At 37.1% G+C, this 23,341-nt stretch overlaps 1 protein-coding gene across 2 annotated transcripts in view; it reads right to left on the bottom strand.

Moving 5' to 3' along the window:
- The window catches only part of bach2b (BTB and CNC homology 1, basic leucine zipper transcription factor 2b), a 287,410-nt gene extending 264,456 nt beyond the window's left edge, over positions 1-22,954 (bottom strand). For both annotated transcript variants that reach the window (XM_039747980.1, XM_039747981.1), the window contains exon 1: positions 22,334-22,954. The gene's annotated coding sequence lies outside the window, so the exon portion shown is untranslated. The remainder of the gene's footprint in view (positions 1-22,333) is intronic.
- Between the last annotated feature and the right edge of the window lie 387 nt (positions 22,955-23,341).

The raw sequence follows: 23,341 nt of genomic DNA, 5'->3' as shown, positions 1-23,341 counted from the left end.
AATCACTGTGTACTGGTATGATTCAGGCCAGGTAGAATAGTACAGTATATAACAGGTGGTCATACTAAAAACTTCAAAAGGGGCAAAAATGCCCTCCCACAATGCTGGGTGGTAGACAGATTTTTCCAGTGTGGTTAACTAAGGCACTGCTGTCTGTTCAAACAGTCAAGAGCTTAACAAAGGTCTTAGGGGTATCCTATAGTTTTACACAGCTACCCATACATTAGGCTATTTAAAAGCTAAAGTTGCTTGTGATTGACTGCAACAAGTGAATCAGCAATGGCCATAGAAAATGCTGACTGGCTACATCTGTGACCTTCATGGTTATGCATACATAGAGGCTAAATACAAAGAGGGAATATGCAATCCACTTCAAGAAACACAGCTCTGTACTTCCTGTTTACTGAATCAAACACTTTAAATAAACATGGCAAGATTGTGTGGCTTCTTAAATAAATATATGTCAAGCTGAATTAAGAAAAAGTGTATAAATGATTTGCTTAAGTCAAAATTGAGAGTTGTTCAGGGATTGCTCAATGATTTTTTGTTCTTTCACTTGCATTAATGTATAAAGAACATAATTGAACTTGTTATATGCATTTAGTGGTATGTTGGATGGCTGGCGGTTCAGTACGGCCGAGACGTCCCTGGAAAAGAAGAATGGGGGAAGGCAGCCTTTTCTGGGCACTGCCTCCCCCAGGACACTAGGTGGCAGCTCCCCTGAAAGGCAACAGTTCCCCAGATTCCCTCAGGGCATCCTGGGACATGGAGTTCGTTTCCTCAGCCCTGTTGGGTGCCGTGGGTGCGGCCAGGGGGAGCTCACAAAGAACCTGGGGACTCCTACTATTACTATAACCCGGAAGTACTTCAGAGTCACGAGAACGGAAGCCCGCAGTACTTCCGGGATACTTGAGGACGGATGATGTGGGGTTTGACCCAGGAAAAGAGAAGGAACACTTCCGGTTCAAGGAATATAAAAAGAACTATGGGAAACCCAGCAAGGAGAGCCGGAGTTGGGAGGTTGGGTGACGAAGCTGCTGGGAGTGGAGGATTATTGTATGGTTATTGATTATTGTTATTGTTATTAGTATTAGAGAATTGTGGAGTGTGCTGTGTTTTGTGCACTTTACTGAAGAGAAATATTAAAAATTCTTGTTAGTGCTTTTATACATGTGTCTTGGACGTCTGCCTGTTGGGTTTAACGGGACAACCGTGCCTCTAGCGTCCACAGTAGTGAAATAAATATGAATTTCTATTAAATAAGATACAATACGTTGTCCTTATGAATGTAGGCATTTTCAATTCTTTTATTGAGAAAGTAGGACAAACGTTCCTATGAGTACTCTTTCTCCCCAAACCCCAAAAAACATGTGCTAGGAGAAATACTAAACTGGTCGATAGTAGTAACTGAAGGTGTGATCCTTTAGCTTTACTTACATTTCTAACTAAACCAGCTGAAAAAAAAAATGTGATAGCAAAATCATTGCGATAAGTTTAGGAAAACTAATTCAATTTATGTACAGATGTGCTTGAAAGTTTGTGAACCCTTTAGAATTTTCTATATTTCTGCATAAATAAGACCTAAAACATCATCAGATTTTCACTCAAGTCCTAAAAGTAGATGAAGAGAAACCAGTTAAACAAATAAGACAAAAATATTATATTTGGTCATTTATTTATTGAGGAAAATGATTGAATATTACATATTTGTGAGTGGCAAAAGTATTTGAACCTCTAGGAGTGAAATTTGAGTCAGGTGTTTTCAATCACTGGGATGACAATCAGGTGTGAGTAGGCACCCTGTGTTATTTAATGAACAGGGATCTATCAAAGTCTGCTCTTCACAACACGTTTGTGGAAGCGTATCATGGCACGAACAAAGGAGATTTCTGAGGACCTCAGAAAAACAGTTGTTGATGATCATCAGGCTGGAAAAGGTTACAAAACCAACTCTAAAGGGTTTGGACTCCACCAATCCACAGTCAGACAGATTGTGTACAAATGGAGGAAATTCAAGACCATTGTTACCCTACCCAGGAGTGGTCGACCAACAAAGATCACTCCAAGAGCAAGGCGTGTAATAGTCGGCGAGGTCACAAAGGACCCCAGGGTAACTAACTTCTAAGAAACTGAAGACCTCCCTCACACTGGCTAATATTCATGTTCATGAGTCCACCATCAGAAGAACACTGAACAACAATGGTGTGCATAGTAGGTTTGCAAGGAGAAAGCCACTGCTCTCCAAAAAAAAAAATTGCTGCTCGTCTGCAGTTTGTTAAAGATCATGTGGATAAACCAAAAGGCTATTGGAAGAATGTTTTGTGGACGGATGAGACTAAAATAGAACTTTTTGGTTTAAATGAAAAGCGTTATGTTTGGAGAAAGGAAAACACTGCATTCCAGCATAAGAACCTTATCCCATCTGTGAAACATGGGGGTGGTAGTATCATGGTTTGGGCCTGTTTTGCTGCATCTGGGCCAGGACGGCTTGCCTTCTTTGACGGAACAATGAATGCTGAATTATATCAGAGAATTCTAAAGGAAAATGTCAGGATATCTGTCCATGAACTGGATCTCAAGAGAAGGTGGGTCATGCAGCAAGACAACGACCCTAAGCACACAAGTCATTCTACCAAAGAATGGTTAAAGAAGAATAAAGTTAATGTTTTGGAATGGCCAAGTCAAAGTCCTGACCTTAACCCAATCGAAATGATGTGGAAGGACCTGAAGCGAGCAGTTAATGTGAGGAAACCCACCAACATCCCAGAGTTGAAGCTGTTCTGTACGGAGGAATGGGCTAAAATTTCTCCAAGCCGGTGTGCAGGAATGATCAAAAGTTACCGGAAACGTTTAGTTGCAGTTATTGCTGCAAAGGGGGGTTACACCAGATACTGAAAGCAAAGGTTCACATACTTTTGCCACTCACAAATATGTAATATTCAATCATTTTCCTTAATAAATAAATGACCAAGTATAATATTTTTGTCTCATTTGTTTAACTGGTTTCTCTTTTTCTACTTTTAGGACTTGAATGAAAATCTGATGGTGTTTAAGTTCATATTTATTCAGAAATATAGAAAATTCTAAAGGGTTCACAAACTTTCAAGCACAACTGTATGCCATTAAAAACTTAACTTCTAATTCCATTCTACTGAAAGACTAAACAAATCTAAGAAGTAGCCTGTTGTGACACTAGGAGGGTGCTGTCGCTCCTCTAAACAGACAACACGCCCAGACACCAGGTAAAAGTCCCAGAAATTAATTTAATTTCTGCAATACTGTGCACAAAGCACCATCACTTCCACAATACACAACAATTATCAATCTATACTAATAAAAGGCAAAGCCCTCACTGACTCACTCACTCACTCACTCACTGACTGACTGACTGACTGACTGACTGACTCATCACTAATTCTCCAACTTCCCGTGTGGGTAGAAGGCTGAAATTTGGCAGGCTCATTCCTTACAGCTTACTTACAAAAATTGGGCAGGTTTCATTTCAAAATTCTTCACATAATGGTCATAACGAAGCTATTTTTCTCCATTTACTGCAATGGAGTTCAGCTCGAAAGCCATGAGAGGCGGAGTTTCATGTGACATCATCACGCCTCTCACGTAATCACGCATTACGTAGAAAACCAGGAAGAGCTATAAAACGCGCTGAAGAAAACATGCATTATATAATTAAGAAGGCAGCGAAACAATTAGAAGCGAGCAAGTAACATATAAAACCATATTCAGCGGCTCACGTGAACTGACGCAGTGCGCAGACAAAAAGCAACAGTTCCAAAGAGTGCTGAACAAAATTCGAATTACACTGTTACGCTCAAATAGACAAACCACACGCCGTGGCGCAATAGTAGAGCCTTCGCCTGTAGCGCCGACGTCCAAGGTTCGATTCCCGAGAGGGGATGCACTAAGTATGTACGCGCTTCTCGATTCATTTTAACCTCGCATCCCCTTAGTTTGAGACGTATGAAAGCACATGCGGTTAACGCAGAAAGACAGATCACCTATTGAAGCTTCATGAATAATGGATACTTTAGTCGCGATCAATGATTGTTTTGGTAAAGCCATACTCAGTGTATTCATTAGATGAACGGTAAAAAAGTAAGAGCGAGGGGACGGTAACTTACTGAGGCACACAAGCAAAACCACAATAGCACGCGGGCTCGATGTACTGTAGTGCGCGTCAACTCGATCTGACTTGCGCGATCACATTTTAAAAAATATTTCTTTTCAAGTTCTATTTAGTCCATATGTGTCAAACTCAAGGCCCACGGGCCACATCCGGCCCGGCGTAATTATATCCGCCCGAGATCATTTTATATACTGTATTATTGTTATTAATGGCCCGGGGATATGAAGCGCTGGTAACACAATAAACTACAGATCCCATAATCCAGCACTTCAGCTGCCTTGTCGAACGCTTACCACGTTAATCAAGTCTAGCTTATGATGCTACAAGTTATTGCCAAGCTAGCCCACACGATGCCAAAGAGAAAAGGTGATTCTGAACATAGAGCCTTTAAAAACCGATGGGAGGCTGAGTATATGTTTACTGACATTGCCGGTAAACCCGTGTGTCTCATTTGTGGAACGTGTGTACAAAAACTGGGGTCTCCTGCCCAGCAAAAGTCGAGCAGCCGGCGCGCGCGCATAGCTGTGCCGGCCTTTGAGACGCTGACTGCGCTTCTGCCTTAAGTCAAAGTGAGCACTTTTAATTTTTTTCATCCTCCCCCTGAGATATAGCCCAGACAAGTCCAAACACGGGACCCCTTTTCTACACCACGGCAAAATAATATTAAGGCGATTCACACTTTCTTTTGCACGTATACGATTATGAGGTCCTCACCTCTGATTATGAAGATACGCACAGGAGTGGAGAACTGACAGTGCCATCACAGCTGATTAATGGCAGGGACGTCTCACCAGTCTACAGAAGACCCACCGTGACTGTCCCCAAAAGGCGATCATAATGTCAGCGAACACATCTCTCTATACTATATAAAAGAAAAAGGCAACTTTCCTTTCTTTACACCTTTTATCCCAAACCAAAGCCTTTCTCTCTTAACACGGCAGAGGACACAAAACTAATTTTCTTTAAATGCCGGTAAGGCACATTACCAGAGGCACAAATTTGATCGTTCACATAGAAAATGTAATTTCTATACCACAGCCGTCGTGTAGCGCCTTTCAAAAGGGATCTACTACCGAGAGATGATCCATATACATTTTAGCTGCTGTTAGTTACTTACCTGTTGTGTTACACCGTCTTTAAAATGTAGTTTACCCGAAATCACTCCAGTAGTGCTCAATGTACCTGTACTTCTTAAAACGTTAATGTTTTACTGTTTAATAACTTATAGACTATATTTTATTATTTTTCCCTTGCACTCAGTGACCAAAGCTATACACACACATATAGACACATACATATATATACACATATATATACCTGTGTGTATGTTTGTATGTATGTGTATATATATATATATATATATATATATATACACACACACACATACATACATACACACACACACACATATATATAATTTGTGTGTATGTATGTGTGTGTGTATATGATGTAGATAGATATGTATATATATGTGTATATACACAAAACAAATACTTTCACAATCATGTTACATTATTTCATAACTTCTTTAACACACGACATCGCTGCGAAGCGCGGGTATTTTGCTATATATATATATATATATATATATATATCACAGCGACACTCATAACAGTGCCAAAACAATTACATTGACAATCATGTTACGTTATTTTCAAAATGTTTCCTTTTGTCTCTCTTTCCTTCTTTAATACACTACTTCTCGCTGCCAAGCGGGTATTTTGCTATATATATATATATATATATATATATATATATAGATATGGGAACAACACTCATATCAATGACAAAACAATTACATTAACAATCATGTTACGTTATTTTTTAAATACCTTCTTTAACACACTACCTCTCTGCTGCGAAGCGCGGGTATTCTGCTAGTAATCAATATAATAAATCACAATAATAAATCCTCCTCTCCACCCAGCAGCTCCGTCACACTCCCTCCCAACTCTGGCTCAGTCTGCTGGGTTTCCCACAGTCCTTTTTATAGTGCTCGACCCAGAAGTGCTTCTGTCCTTCAGTCCTGGGTCAGATGAAAACTCTTCTTTTTCTTCGGCCCGGAAGTACTTCACTTCTTCCGTCCCCGTGACTAGGGAGTACTACCAGGCTATATGGAAAATATAAATCCCAGTGTCTCCATGTAGTGTCCCCTGGCGGCCCCCACGGTACCCAGCAGGGCTGTGAAGCCGAACTCCATTGTACATGATGCCCTGCTGGAATTTGGGGCACCTCCAAGTTGCAGGGAGGACTCCATCGAGAGGCCTGGGGGTGTTGGCCAGGATAAACTGCCGGCCATCTCTCACACTGTAAATAATAAACGAGTTGGAGCAAATCCTGCCACCACAACACTTGTCCAGCATAGTGTTTGAGAGCCCCATAGAAAAAGCTGTCTTTTACCTTAAGGTTAACAATTATACACAGCAATATTCATAGTCCATACATCAAAGACATGCACAGTTCAATTATTACTGAATGCAAAGGAAAAGACTGAGAAACTATATATATTAAAGGATACCTTTAGCATTTTTCAACTCAATGTTATTTCTTCACAGTTATGGTATATATTAATATGCCACATAAAATTTTGCTCTGAAGTGAAACATTTCTTACAAATTTTAAAAAATACCTAGCCTGTGCTTGCACGTTAAGGTGGAAGTGATAGGTCCAGAGTCCAAAAGTCATAAACAAAAAGCTTAAAACTTGCCAAATATATCCAAAGCCACAAAGTTGTTTTTTTTTTAAGAAAACATTACTTCCACATTTCTAAGGCATGTCTACGACAACAAAAGTAAACTAAAATTTAAGAAACTACCCCACTGCTTAAATTCTGACAAACAAGAAACATCATGTTTTGCTCTTCAGTAATGTGTATCTTTCACACTGACTACACATGAATGAAATAGTGTCTGTCTGTGCCTTGTACTACAAAAGGACATACTTTCCAACTTTTTAATTACAAGATATTATAGGGAAGGAAGCCTTTTAAGACTGCTTAAAAGTTGTCCACACCCTACATAATGAAACTTTGCAGAAAATCAAATTTTGTAAAAACGTAACATTCTGAAAAGAATGATCTGATTGTAAAAATAGAATAGAACAGAGGACCTGGGCTCTCAAAATCCTCTCACTTATAAAATAATAAAGTTATAGCACCTTTAACTTAAAGGCACCCATCGTTGGATTACATTTCTTAACCACCTACATTACGTACTTCACAAAACTAACTTTCACAAAATAATAAAATAAAATAAAACTGTAGTTGGTCAAAACTAGAGGTAACTCATATCCATTAACTATGCAAGGGCAGATAATACCTGACTAACCATGCACCTAGATAAAATTAAATTAGTTTTCATCATACACACATTACACTTTAGGGCTGTTAGGTTGTGGAAAATGTCAACAAAATCTCCCTGTAACACTGAACTGTTAATATAGTTTGTGTGTATCTATTTAAAGCTTGTTAAAAGCAGCCCTTGGAGGTATCCAATGTTCAGCTCACGAAAATTATTAATGCTCAATTATAATTCTGTCTAGCTGTCTTTGGCATTTGGCAGGCTTAGTTCTTAAGGTGACACTACAAGGTATACATGACACAGGTGCAATATTAGGTATCAAAAACTCATAATTACAGTTAAAAATGCACAGGCTACAAGAAAATAATCTTGGGCAAATCCCATCTTACAGTAGATCAGTACAGGTAGCCATTTGCTACTTTTTAATCAATTTACACATTTACCTCATGTTCCTTATGAACATTCCATTAACATACTCTTACAGATCCAGCTTCCAGGGTTTGAATCTCTTAGTCCATGTTGAGTTTTATGTTTAGTTTCAGTTTCCTCCCCCATCCCCAAAAACATGATGGTTAGTTTATGTGATGTGAAAGTGGATAAGAGAGGGCAACCTACTTGCTAACCTTGCTAACTTGCTAACCTTGTTAATGTCCCCCAGACCACTTAAGCACACTGGGGTTTAAATTCACAGTAGTATTGAGCAGGGCAGTGGGTCTGGTACTCCCCAATCACACTATCTGGTATGAGAAGTCTGCAGGAAAACTGAGTACTGCTAGGGGAGCCCTCAGGGGTACCTGCAAACATTTGAGTGCTAGCTAGGCAACTCAGAAACTTTTGTAAAGGCTCATCTGGTACAGTTTTCTGATACAAGCTTAAATGACTCCTGCTGCCAGTACACAAGGGGCCTTGAAGTTGTGAGGATTCCCTCTGCTAAGTGGCTGGAACAACCAAAGGAGTCTAGAGGTGAACAGTTATGTAAGGGGTAAATAGGAGAGCCAGAAATTCTTAGTTTTTTTGTTATTTTTCAATGTGGAAAAATGGTTTTGACTGTTTACCTGTTTTGGGTAATAAAACATTTTTCTTTTGTTACTTTTGGTCTTTCTGCTCATCATTTCGATTCAAAAACGAAGCATGAGTGTCCCTATAGTCCACACTGAAGATTTCAAAATGGCCAGTTCAGAGCAGGGTTTGCAGGTATGTGAGCAATTGGACCCCATGGTGGATTTGTACTCAGGGCAGCTTTCTACCTTCCACTCACTGCTGCCAGGGCAAGCTCCTTTCATAACACAACCATGAATTGGACTAAAAAGGTCTGAGCATGTTACATTATGTGATAAGGCAATAAATGCCTAAAATTAAAGATTAAATACAGCTCAATGCTATTGTATCTCTCCTTTGTTTACACAAGTCAAAGTATTGCTATTTGGTGCAATTAAATGAAATCATTTTACAGTTCTTAGACAATGTAATAATTTGCTGCATTTGTCAGGAAAACTGTTATACATGTCATATGTCTACATTCAACAGGTTTACAAAAATGCCATATGAAAGTGAATAGGTCATTACCAGCTCAATGACATCAAGTTATTATCCAAGGTTAGAATCCAGGATAATGCGTTACTGTGAAAAAAGGTTTTTGTGTAGTAAGGGCAAGGTTCCACAAACCTAATGGTATCTCTTTTGTGAGATCCAAATGTAGATGGTTTCATCTGAAGAACTGGGCTCCTGGGTGTTGCACTAGTCATGTAAATTTAGTTTATGGTTAGGATTAGGATTTAAATGCGCAATATTTTTCATATCTGAAGTAACCCAAGTCAATAGATCAGTAAACATTTTACCTCAATATATTGGAATCAATCATTTTGCCTCTTGAATTAAATACTGAAAATGTAGGCCAGTAGTGGTGTAGCTAAAAGAAACCCATCGATTGCACATTAGAGATTTATTGTTGCCACAGAACTTCACAGACACAGACTAAGCTTAGCACAATGGGTGCAACTTATAAGTATCCCTGGTTATACTGTCATTCTTCACTCATTTGTCACTGCTCGTATTTATCTGTAAGTGCATTCAAGGTGGAAACAAGGAATGACTTCTTCACAGATCTAGAACAAACAGCTGAGGCAACTCATGTAGGTTAAACAGAAACCTTGAAATTTTTAATATGTACCTGGACAAGATATTGTATCAAATTAACTATTAGCTAACCAAATTAATTTCAAGGACTGAATGAATGGTCTTTTCTACTTTATGAACTTTTTGTCTCTGTGGTACTTTACTATAGTTAGTAACTTAAATCTTAGAGGTGAAAACATATTTTTGAAATGTTTCACTTTAAGGCATTGGATCTGAAATTAGTAGAGAAAGAAAAACTGCAAATTCCCAAAAGATTTAAAAAAAACTGCTTCCAACAGTCAATATCAAATTTATTGCTCAGGATTTTAAAAGGAATGCTTTCATTCAAATGTTACATTTATTGAATGTTCAGAACAACAAGTATGCAAAAAATAAAAACAACTAGTTCAATTAACAATAGGAAATAATAGGAAAATAAGAAAATGGCTAGGGTGAAAGCTTACTCACACTATACTTCTCCATACCAAGCATACTTCACAGCTGGTTTCAAAATTATAAAAACAAAGCACACATGCAAATAGCACTCTTTTTTCAAAGGTGACATTTATCAATTTACTCATTTTATAAGCCTGTTTTTTTCCCAATAGCAAAGTCACAGCTGAGATTGTCCCAGCAACAGATGCCATTAAGTAACTGTGGAGAATCCATTGCAGGGTAAACTCTGGTACACACACACACGGTCATTTTGAAGTTGTCAGTTAAATATGCAGTACATGTCTTAAGAATGGGGAAACCAGGAACTGCAGAAAAACTACATATTTAAATTAACTGCCTCTTTTTATTGAGTAAAAATTTAGACCAAGATAAGTGCTTTTGCAAACAGTGTATTTTGCACAGCATCACATGGGGGATAATAATTATAATATCTGCTATTGAAAACAAACAGATTAAAGAATTATGTTGGCTCATGTTAAGCCACAAATAAAACGATATGCCACTTCCTTTTATTGTAACTCACTCTCACTGTTAAATCTATTATTTAAATTATACTCCTATAAAATTACTTTAAACCTAAATCATATACTTATATTATTATTTATTGGTATACCAGGAAAATTATAATAAAAAATAAACTTTTAGCAGTGTCTCATGTTTCCATATCTATTCAACCCGTATTTTCTTCTGTTTTCAGGTCATGTATTGATCAACCATATAATAATGCCACATGAGTTGTTAATTATTTTTTTTGCTTATCTGCCAGCTATTGTTATAAATACTAAAATTGACTAGCAATCTACAGAGAGCTGAAGTGCTGACACCTTGAGGTTAACCAGTGCTAATTCAAAATATAAATGACAGGTGGGATTGTCATCACACAAATTATAAACCTAATTTACTTTTGACAATTACTCTGCTTTCCCTTTTCATGCTGACTGATCTAACAAGCTGTCGGGGTTTGGAATGCTCGTTAATAAATTTGATGTGCCTATAAGAAGAGCAGGTCATATAATTAAAAAAATAAAACATGACTCAGAAATTCAGAAAGTTAAACATAATTTTCTATAATGCATGTTATACAGAAACTGCTCCAGCAAACCCTCGTGACCCTGCGTTAGGATACAGCAGGTTGGACAATGACTGACTGACTGTTCATAAGGAAGCCATATAGAAAAAAAGACTATTGTTGCTTTAAGCTTCTGTAAGGTATCCCCTTCAGAAGAATTACTGTTAAGTGCAGGGTTCCTTTAATCAGACAACTTAAGTTTGTTTTAGTCTCTTATAATGAATCAAAGCCATTTTTTCAAATACGAGCTTCCTGAACAATTTTATTTTATGGAAATACAGTGGCAAAATTTTCACTCAGCATTCATGAACATTCTGTACACATTAGCAAGAGCCAAGCCTTCCACCCACCACTTGTACGTGTATACATACTTATAAAACTGAAACATTCTTTACTTTGGTTGTCATACCCCATGTTAGAGAAAGAAGGAAATATAGGTTCAATGTTTAAATGGTGAGGCTCAAAAACAAGAATGGCAGAGCAAAATGTATGATAAATCACGGCACTTTAGGAAGCAAATGTAGATTCAGTTTTAAAATGGTGAGGCTCAAAAACAAGAATGGTAGAAAGAAATGTATGATAAATCATGGCACTTCAATCAGTTTAAATAAAAAGCACACAGGTCCTTCACAACAACCAGCATTCACTATGTAAATGTGATTATCTAACAAAGACCTGCTCCTAATGAATCAAGCACTGTTCAGCATAGCCTACAACGGGTGCTTTAGGTAAAGCACTCCGTCCACTCTCCTCATTTGCATTCTTCAGCTATACAACACTATACATCTTGGAATGGCAAAGGCCAGATTTCATCACTGCCTAGCAAATGTGGGAATGATCTTCATGACTGATAAGAAATGTTTTATATGCTGGATACACAACTGCCTTTCTTTTCATCTGAAAAAAATCCATCTTAAAAGCAGTCCAAGCCAGTTGTTTATTGGGTACCTGTTCTTTGTCATAGGGACAATACACTACTTTAACTAAACAATGTCAATTGAATATATAAACTCTATATTTAAAAAAAAAACGGACATAGTTTTAGAAAAAATATATAATTTTCATTTCCATCATAAAAACAAAAGACACTGTGCAAACTACAATTCCCCTTAAACACTGCCCACTCAAACTCACTCTCTTTATTTAGAATTATTATTTCAAAGAGCCACAGTACAGCCGCATGCCCACAGTGTGGAAATTGCTGTCTTTATAATGCTGGCTCCTGACACAATATATTAGTTACAGGGGCTTTTGGGCATGTCACATAACAGATTGGGTTGTTTTGATGTACCACCTCAAGGCACTGAGACAAAAGATCGAGTTGTACAACAAAAGAGGGGAAGAGCATAAAGATAATGTTTGCTCTTCAAACTTGGTCACTCAGACTGCAAGCTTCACACACAACTCTCACTTTTTCTTTTTAATACGCTTATTGCTAATCCATTTGGGACTACTGCCAGTACCTATCAATGCCTACTCATAGTTTAATTCTGTGCATTTGAATTATCACAGCAACAAGATATGCCAAGGTCTACAATTCCTCCTACAGAGGATTAGCCATTGCCTTTATCACAGGAGAAGGCAGCTGAAAGCCAGGCTTGTTGGCATCTTATTATTTAACTGTATTCTCATTGTCAAGTCCATTGATCTTGACTCAAGGCTTTAATACATACAGGGCTGCCTTAGAAAATATAAATGGCATTAGTATAGAAGACAGAAGTTCAATATTATTAACATTTTTGTAAGCTTGCTGGCTGACGCAAGTATAAAAATGAATTTCTAGGAGAACCTGCACCTTCAGGGTAGCCAGATTACTTATTACAGCACAGTAAAATCTAAGCACCTTATAGAACAAATATATTATCACGCTTACGCAGTTTCCTTGCCATAATCAAAACAAAATAATAAAACTATACATAAGTTTGACTGACTGTAACAATTAAGGCAAATACACATTTTTCAGCACCTGCTAATTTACATGCAAAGATACTGGAAGCTATAGCACTTGTAACAAACTAGAGTTAACACCCCTGCCTCTGTGCCTGTTCATCATTGGATATGCATTCACACATAAGACACAAATATACCAGTAGAATTTAGCTTTACAAGTCACAGCTTTCTTTGCATGGGGGTAAGAAACCAGTGTGCAATTACAAATTAGCATAAATATAGGAAACCTAGCAAACACAGTTCTTTGTATGTTGTTTGTCTATACAGATTACAAAGACAATCCTGTGAAGTCTATTTATCTGCTTCAATATCAATGGCTTCAATGGCTAAAGAAATGATGCTACCGGGGGTCTATTTGGCTAGTGTATGTGTTGTACCTGTACAGCTTCTAGTATTCCAATTGGCAGTCCACAGATTCTAATGCTACTGTCACGCAAAGACTGTACAATAGAAGACATACTGCAAATGCATGGAATGCTGGCTTCCTCATAAAACGTCTGCTTGTCATATAAAAAAACGACAAATAACAAACATATTAAAATGCTGCTGAACCCAAATTGATAGACTTTATAAATTACAATACAAAAAAATGTTGCTTTAAAAAAAAACACCAAATGTCTTTCTATGTCGTGTCTCTACAACTTTTAGAATTATACTGCAGTGCACAAAAAGTCTATAGTTTCCTGCTGCTCCCAAAGGTGCATGAAACCTTGTCATTTGCACAAAATCTTCAGCTGTATGTCAACACTTATGTCTTCAGCTATGCTGGTCAACCGTTCTAAAAAAGAAAGTGAGTAATAGCAGCCAAGATATTTACTTAATGGATGGACACCAATACTCTCAGCATATAAACCAGGAAAAGGGGTGTCAGATGTATACAAATCCAAACATTTTCTCTCTGAATCCAAATAGGGTATGGAGATATTGTATCATATTAATGCTGAAAATGAGGCATTTCTTACTTTAATGCATTTGTCATGGGCAATTTGCATAACAAGCCTAACCTTCCACCAGCTTTGCATTGTCAGTGCTTTTTTTCTAACAGAGTATACAGTGCTGACAAAAAGAAGACAAAACAATCTCAAGTAAGATGAATGCATAACTATTGCTCACATTATTAGGATAGGTTAAAATCTTGTAACAAAATAAAGAATGTGAAGTTAAATGTAATTGACAGCACTTTATTGTATTTGTTGCACTCAAATACCCATATAATTCCAGTATATCTAGCATACAAAAACAGAACTGATGGATATACCATCATTCATCTACTGTTCAAGTACTCAAAAACGCAATCAGAGATATCAGGCCTGCTGAAACATAATAGTCTGGGTTCCAAATTTCACACATGTATCATAACACAGAATATATTTGCTTAAAATAATTACATTTTAACAGCTAAATGATTCTTCTGATATACTTTCAACCACCTTTGATAACAAATATGAACACTGACTTAGATATGAGATCATTTGTTAAATCAATAGCTTTAGAAAGGTCAATAGATTTTGTTAACTGGTTTGCTGTACACATACTGTATTGTGAGATATACTTGCTATTTAAAACATGAAGCACCTTTAGGTATTCAGATAAAGATGCAGGAAGAAAACTGATTATTAGTTCTTATTAAGTCGGCAAGATGCAGAAGACTTCAACCTTGCGGTCAACAGAGGAAGAAATCTGTTGTCAGAAACTCATTTTCCCTTTTACTGATTGCTAATATAAACACAATCTAGGCTGAACATTAAATTAAATTAAATTATTTAATGTCTTTAGTGTGGAAGTTATTTCTTGTGCTTAAAAGAATTACTTAAGAATTCTTTTAAATTATTATTATTATGATGTTATTATTATTATGATTTTATGCCTGCCACCTCCTGACTCACCTGTATAAGAAAACTCCCACATATTACAGACTGCTCAACTTGACTTGATGTCTAGTTGTACAAGACATCAAGGTTTTTGTGGTTCACCCCTATTTGTGGCGCTACAGACGTGAAAATCCCTCATTCTTAGCCTATTTTAAACCATATTTTATGTAGAAAATTAAACTTGTATGATAAACAGTAAACCAATAGGTGTCTTAGGCAAAAATGACTAGAAGTACTTGAAATTGTGCATCCACATCAACTGACCCAAAGGTATTTACCCCCAAATGGGATATGAGTGGTCAAAGTTACTCCTTTTCATAAAACTTAAAAAAAATGGGGTTCAGCAATATAGGAACGTGGAGTGCTGTTTTATGATATTTCAAGGTTGATGATTACATATATGATAATATTTTTCATATTTGAGTCTTTACTGGTGGTCCCACCCCCTAAGTGTCAATCCCAGGTTCAAAATGACAAATTTCAAACATACTTGTAAGCATGTAGTGTATTGTTTTGGACTATTTCAAAGTAAATTATTACAAATATGATGTTATTTTGATTTTTGATCCTTTGCTTGGGATCTAGCCCTCTATGGACCTCTATCATAGGGTAAAAAAATATTTTTGTTACAATCAAGAATATTTAGATTTTAAACACTTAAACTGATAAAGACATATATCTCAAATCTCTAATGTGACTATGTTTATTATATACTTCTATCCCATGAACTTAATTATTACATTTCTTATGAACACCTGAATTAGGGCAGCTTATGCTAAATAAGATTTTTTTTTTGTACAGTACAGTATAAATGTCTAAACAATTTGCACTTTCCTAAATTTCACTGACAAAAATGTAATTGATTGTAGTTGCTATCCAGTACAACATATTGTTTACTGCCTAATCGGTAATGGCACTCTCTTTGCAAACCAAATGTTGTGGGTGATGAGCTAATGGTGTAGTCTTAACCTGGCAGCTTGACATTGCACTTGACTGTGGAGATGACAACATCATTTCACATTTACTCGCAGTTCCACTCTGAGCCCTATGGCAAGTGTCATATGAAAAAAAATGCGGAAAAATAATAAAAAATATGAAACAGCAACTAAGCTGCAAAAACAAAGAGATCAATATAGACTTTGCTAAGTTTTTTTAAAAACCATAACAGTATATTAAACAGAAAGTCTGCAGTTTAAGACCAAATAAAATACTAAATTGTGCTAGCAAAGTAATAATGCAGATTATACAAAAAGGTTATTTACTGTACATTCAAACAAATAATGTATTGAAGGAACAGTTTGTGTTAGGTTGTGCAAATAAAGTGTTTACAATAATAATAATAATTTTTTTTTAACCCTAACACCACATATGCAAAGTATGAATACGGAAAGCTGTCCATCTCTCAGAGAATATCACACTTCAAGAAGAGCTGTAACTCTAACCATAGGTCTTGTGACCTTAGAGCCCTACAAACATATAAACAAGTGTTTGTGTTTTAGTGGGCACAAAATGAACATTCAGTGGAATTCCAGGTGACATACAGACAAATGTAAGGCAACCAGGGAACTAGCATGCAAGCTTTATAAAGCTAAGCAGATGAATTCATAAACAGGACTGCAAGTTACACACTACTGGGTTGCAAAATGAAGCTCTGGATTTTTTCTACAGACTCCATCCAACATTGCACAGCACCTTCTTTAATAACAAAAGCATCAATATAGCAAAGATACTCAGCACTGATTAATTAAGTGCATGAGAAAAAGACAGTTAACATATATCAAAAAGCACCGAAATGGCCTAATTAAAAAATTAACATAGCATCTAAAAGTTTGTTTTTTTATTTTTTCTGCCAACATAACTCAATGTTCTTCTCTTCTGATGTAACTAAGATATAAAAACAGCAAAAGAATAAAAAAATCAGATTAAACATTACAAAATCAATGCTCAACAACTGGAACAAACCTATATTTCTGCCCATTTGCAGAAACTGGGAATTCATACAAAGATGTTTATACCCCATTCCTCCACAACTGTTAAGAAAACAGAAGTGACTAATTTAACATGTACTGTATTCTGGTCTATGGTGAATCAAACTACAGCACTGTTTAAAGTAAGATTCAACACATTTGCCATTTAATCTTTTAATGAAAAATATAAATCTAACTCTGAGTAACTGTTTAAATTAAATAAATGCCATCCTCAAGTTGCAATCGGAACATACTAAATTTCATAGGCAAAGAGATTAAATATTACTGACCAAAGACAGAGCCACAAAGTATGAAGTGAATAATGGCTCTGTAAATGAAACTGGACTTGCTTTCTAAAGATGTATATTTTGTTTTTGTTTCTTATTTAGACTTACATATTTTATTTAATTTTGAAACAATTCACTTTATTTATTTACTTATTTATTTTGCGCTTCTCAGTCCTGTTATCTTATACCACCCCTACATACTCACAAAAAAAATCAACATAACAGCACCTGAAATGCACACAGGTCTAGCAGCAACCCTGTCACCAGGCAGTGCCACTAATTTTGAAATGTGATCCTTTGTAAAAAAAATCAAGCCTACTTATATTTTAAATATGTATTTTAAGTAAAATAAACATATACAAATGATGCATAAGCAACACCATGTTCATCATCAAATATACATCAGTGATTTACACAACAATGTTATTGCACTGTTATGCAGCATGTAAAAACACATGCTTAAAAATTAGTTTTGCCATGAAAACCTAGTTCAAAGTTAAAATGTGTTCTGCTGTTTGACTCACAGACAAAATATTTCTCAGCGTCATGTTCATTTTATTTTTACATAACAACAACAACATTTATTTATATAGAACATTTTCATACAAACAGTAGCTCAAATTGCTTTACATAATAAAGAATAGAAAAATAAAAGACACAATAAGAAAACAAAATAAATCAACATTAATTAACATAGAATAAGAGTAAGGTTCAATGGCCAGGGGGGAAAGAAAAAACAAAAAAAACTCCAGACGGCTGGAGAAAAAATAAAATCTGTAGGGATTCCAGACCATGAGAACGCCCAGTGCAATAAAGCAGAAGACTGATAATTTCAATGAACAACCATTCAATATGCCGAAACAATCAGAACAAAGAAAGTGGAAGTAAATAACATCTGAGAATAATCTTAGATCTTTCGGGCAGGTATTTATCATTACCACCATATGACTCAATCTGAAATATTTGCTCTTTCCATTTATGACTTAATCGGACCTACAGTATGAGGTGATATGACTTATCTATGAATGTACAAACAAAACTATCAGGCCTGTTTCTGAACTTCTTTTTAACAACAGGATTCCACTTATTGTATGTATACTAACACACTGGGATAATTTAGTTAATATGTATTAATTACAGATAATATGTATGTATGTACAAATTAAACAAACACCATATCAATTGTTCCATACACAACTAAAAATTGATACATTATAAACAATATTAAAAACAATCAAATGTATTCATTAGACAAAGGTGAAAGTGGAAATTATAAGAACACAAGTGTCCAACAAATTATGTGTACAAAAGGCTTATGGCTTACCTTCATGATTTTATCAAAGTTTCAAAACTTCTTTGCAGGGGTTGTCGGTTTACGATATTAAGGCATGGTGAAGGATACAGCCTTTGCATATATGAAAAACAAATCCTTAGTTTAAGACTGATTAAATAAAATAGTAATATATCTGTTTTTCTTAACAGAATGAGCAAAAGAGGTGAAAAAGAGCATTGTTTCAACTGCTATTGGATTTTGAGTGTATTGCTATGCATAAGGGTTAAAGGTCTAAGATATTACAAAGTAAACTGTGCCATGTTTAGCACCCAGGGAAAGGGATATACCTGTACACTTCCTGACCTGAGACAAGACCATCTAGAAGGACAAAAGAAAGGGAAGAATAACAAATTTGACAGTTGGCAATCAGAGAGACAACATTGCAGGAACTGAGCAAGTGTTTTTGCCATTAGCGTTACAAAAGTATTATCTGCAATTAGCATTATATTTACCTTTGTAGCAAAGAGGGGCCAATTCATCTGCGGTGATTGAACCATGTTTCTGTTTGGTAAAGTGTGACAGATGACTTCAGGTTCAAAGAAGGTCTAGAGAAAGGGCCACTGTCAAGAGGTGTTCATCATCAACACCTCATAGTATGGGAAGTTATAACACAGGATAGGAGATTCAAGTTATTATTGAGGACACTATGACACCAGAGCTGAACATGTTGTCCACAGGACGATCAGCCCTGTCATTAATCCCCTTTATAAGCATCACTGAAAACCAGATTTTCCAGCAAAATAATGCTTGGTCACACATTGCTACCATCACTAAGGAAGCTATTGAAAATATCACATTTACGGAGTTTCCACATGCTGTGTCAAATGGAACACTTGTAGAGAACTCTTTCCAAATACCTAGATTCTCACTCCCTTTAGTGTGTGCCTATGACAATGTGATAAGAATTTGCTTCCCACCATTGCTTGTGCTTAATGTTAACGGACAACTTAACTGAACAAATGTCCTAGTCCTTTAAATACAAAATATAAATAATGACTGAACTTAGAATTTTATGTCTTTTAAAACAGAATATAAAACATAACACTTCTGCACATATATTTTTGCTACTCCTTGGATTTTATGTACCCTCATATTACATAACATTTATGCTGTTCCAATCCAAATAAAACACACACTTCGTCACAAAATGAATATATCATACCAAATAATTTAACAGGTTGCTTCTTATATAAATGATGGGCTATGGTGAACATTTATACATTACAGTAGTAGAGAGCTGTACGTATTTATTTTTACTTCAACATGACAGAGGCTAGTGCTTTGCTTTCTAAATAAGCACAGTGTGTCATCAGATCTGAGTTTGGCCTGTTTTTGCAATCAGGCTAAGAGCTTTCTGTGACTTATTATTTTTAGAAGCATGTCACAACGGCTTAAAATAGCTGGGTATGCAGAACAAGAGGACATCATTTTACACTGTTCCTAGACCATTCTTTCAGTTAAGCACATAAAATGTACTTTCACACAAATATATTACTCAATTCAGCTGAATTCACACAACAGATGTAAGTTGTCAAAGGACAATATTTTTGGCACTTTTTGTTTCTTTAAAGAACAGATTTACCCAGCACAATGTTTACTAAATTGGATGCATTTTAATCTGGAAATTCTATCATTGTGAGAGCAATTTAAATTCTCCACAGATGTTATATTGCATATTATATCTACAACTGTGGACAGATGTGCTCTGTGCTGAAGCAAAAATGGTGATTATTTGATAAAGTATATGCTTTCAGTAGACAGACAGACAGACAGACAGATAGATAGATAGATAGATAGATAGATAGATAGATAGATAGATAGATAGATAGATAGGAGTTTCACTGTGTGAAAGTTATTTGGTGAATAAACATTTTAAAAGTTTCTGTATATATTTAAGAATCAGTATTGTAATTAATGATGTATAGCCACTTTCATTTTACCATATACTGTATATTGTCGGCCAGAATCAGAACATACACAAGGGTTCAAACACATATATTTCCATAAACATTGACATATACATACACATGTATACAGTACCCAGTCCCAGAATTGACGTGTACCTTACAATATATCTAGCATACCTTTTAACGTAAGGATTACATAAGTGTAAGAGTTTGTGTCTCTTTAATTTTATTTAAATACCAGGAGGTTATGCACACTTCACTTTGTAAGGATAATAATAAATAAGTCTCATTTTCAGTACAGAATATGTAACATTATTTACTGCTCCTCATGTCACATTTTGGATGGCAGTTGTATGCATTATATCCATACTGATGCGTCTTTACCTTCACCATTAAATTCGGCACCGTTCGTTGGAACACGCCTGCAGACAAAGAGCTCGCCTTGGCTTTGGTGGCACTGCCAGTCAAGCCACGCAACTGTCATGCAAAGGTCGCAGCGGATCACTTCCCATTTGATGACATAAAAGTACAGAGTTCACATCCTCAAACACTGCAATCATATGTTCGAATGGGAGTGATTGCTGCGCATTCTGGACATGTGTCAGTTTCAAAGTAAAACAGACAGATAAACACAGACTGGGGTGGGGGGGGTTGCTACATTTCAGGACAAAGAAGCGAACCTGCTCAAGAGTCTCCGCACGCCGGTTGCACGCTTTCGTGCACGCCTTGCAGACCTTCTTTCCGACTCTCTTTGCTGGGGTTTAGAGGGGTACTTGTCGCTAGTCTAAAAACCGCATTGGTGCACAACCTTAAACAAAACACAGCTCCTTTAATTATAAACGAGTTACTCGCGGTCAGGCTTGGAAGGAAATACCCCTCCTAAACTATAACACCCACTTTCATATTACTCTCCGCAAAGCATCACGTAAACACTTAAAGCTGATTAAATATCATCGCTCCCAAATATACGGACATAATGCTGAATGTGAAAAAGAATGCATTAAACACGCAGTCGTACTGAGAGCAATCGCGGTATTCCTACTACTGATTGAAGTGACATCTGCGGGCTATTGTGCTCTTTGGATTTGCTGATGAACCAAACAAGGGCAGCGATGGCTTACACAGCAAATATTTTTGCTGATTCCGATGCGGACTAATGGGCGATTGCAAATGCAATAGCGCGTCGCTCCTGCTGGGATCAACCTACATGAATAAGCAACGGACGGATCAGCTGAACGACAAGTGTGCCATTATGGTAGAGAATGTGCCGATCGTCCCCTCTACAGCATTTGATGAAGTCGCGTGTCTGTAGGTCTTCTTGCTCAAAGCGTTCTTTTTAAAAAGAGCACCGTGATTCTTATCAGGTGGGCACGCGCGTCAGGTACGAAAATGTCTCCAGTCATTCCGATACACACATAGACAACACACCCGCCCCAGTCTCTCTTTTCCTTTCAACTATGGAGATGTGTCATACAGTTTGCAAGGCGGGAGTGTCGGATAGGAGTCTCGCTTGCCTTTGCCATGGCCGTCTGCTCAGCTCGGTCAAGGCCTTTACAACTGACAGCTGGGCACAAACACGAGCCATGCCTGTGCACAAGCACCACTCCGCCTCCTCCTTTCTTTCAGGGTTTGCGTCCAGCGAAAGGAGAAAACGAAAATAATGACACACACAACGAACAGGATGTACAGGGCACAGCTATTAAAACTCCACACTACCACAGCTCGATCAGAAACACCACAGTCAGCAGATCAATATAGCGGGCAATTTACACTAAGAGGGCAACTCGCGGGACGTTTACTCTTTTGCATTTTGGGGGTAAAGCTATTCACGCTACCAAAAGACTACAGTACTCACGAGCTGGCACCCACAATTGAGCTAACAAAAATAAAATAAATTAAGCAGTATATGCGTAATAAAATATTCATGCAGCTCACCTTTAATTCTCGTTTATTTTTACTCCTTACAATCCAGTCTTATTGTCTGTTTTCCATACAAGAATGTTTTCACATGGTGGCTCCTTGCAGAGTTTTCATAAAGCCTCCGAGCTGGAGAGGAGGTGGTAAGATAGGGTTTAAATTGCTCGGTAATTTCTTGGAGTAAAAGGAGTTTAGGCTAATGTATAAATATAATATTTGCGCTCTTTCTATAAATGTCAGTGTGTGTTGTTGATCCACTGCAGCGTGCAGGCTCCTTCTCTCCTGTTTGTTACTCTCTAATGGAACGCCTACTCTCAATCGCAACATTGTTGACATTCGAGCGCTGACGTCATCGCATCCCTCATTCACAACAATACGCGATGCAGGCTGCGTTAGAGCCTCGGGTGCTGGAGCGCCTGCTCAGTGTACGCGCCGCAGCGGTGTTGGTGAATCGCCATAGCTAGTCGGCGCGCGGTCCTCCGCACGCCTGCCCGCCTCGCGCTACCCCCATCACTACTGCAGGCCAGGGCGCGCATTCTGGAGGTGAAAAGTGCTGGCGCCGCCAATCACAGAGTAAAAAAAATGCACAGCAAAGCAGGCTGGGAATTGTTGTTACACAAGGTCTGGTAAGTAAAATCTGTAACTGTAATTTATTTGCCAGGCCACATTGGAGCCATGAAACCGTGGCTGCCATTGGAGCCCAGGAAGCGGTTCTGCGAAGACGACAGCCAGTCGCGTGAGGTTAAGGTCTTTAAAAGTCTTCGATTGTGCACAGTTGGTTCCGTGTAAGGCAGAAAAATTGCCAGAAAACAGAAGTAACATTTCTCTTTTATACATAGTTGAAACTCCGTTACAAATGTCTGATATTTATATTTTAAGATACCTGCAGTATATTTTAATGATCACTGTTTTATTAAATCAAAAAATAAAAAGTAGGAGATAGGTGTCTAAAGCAGGGGCTCTTAAACTTTTAATCTGAAGACTCTAATTAGAAAATCAGTATCATACTGGCGCTCAAGAAGAAGA

This window comes from Polypterus senegalus, chromosome 3, assembly GCF_016835505.1.
Source record: "Polypterus senegalus isolate Bchr_013 chromosome 3, ASM1683550v1, whole genome shotgun sequence".
Lineage (NCBI taxonomy): Eukaryota > Metazoa > Chordata > Cladistia > Polypteriformes > Polypteridae > Polypterus > Polypterus senegalus.
The sequence above is the reverse complement of the archived record's forward strand: the minus strand, read 5'-3'. Positions and strand labels throughout refer to the sequence as shown.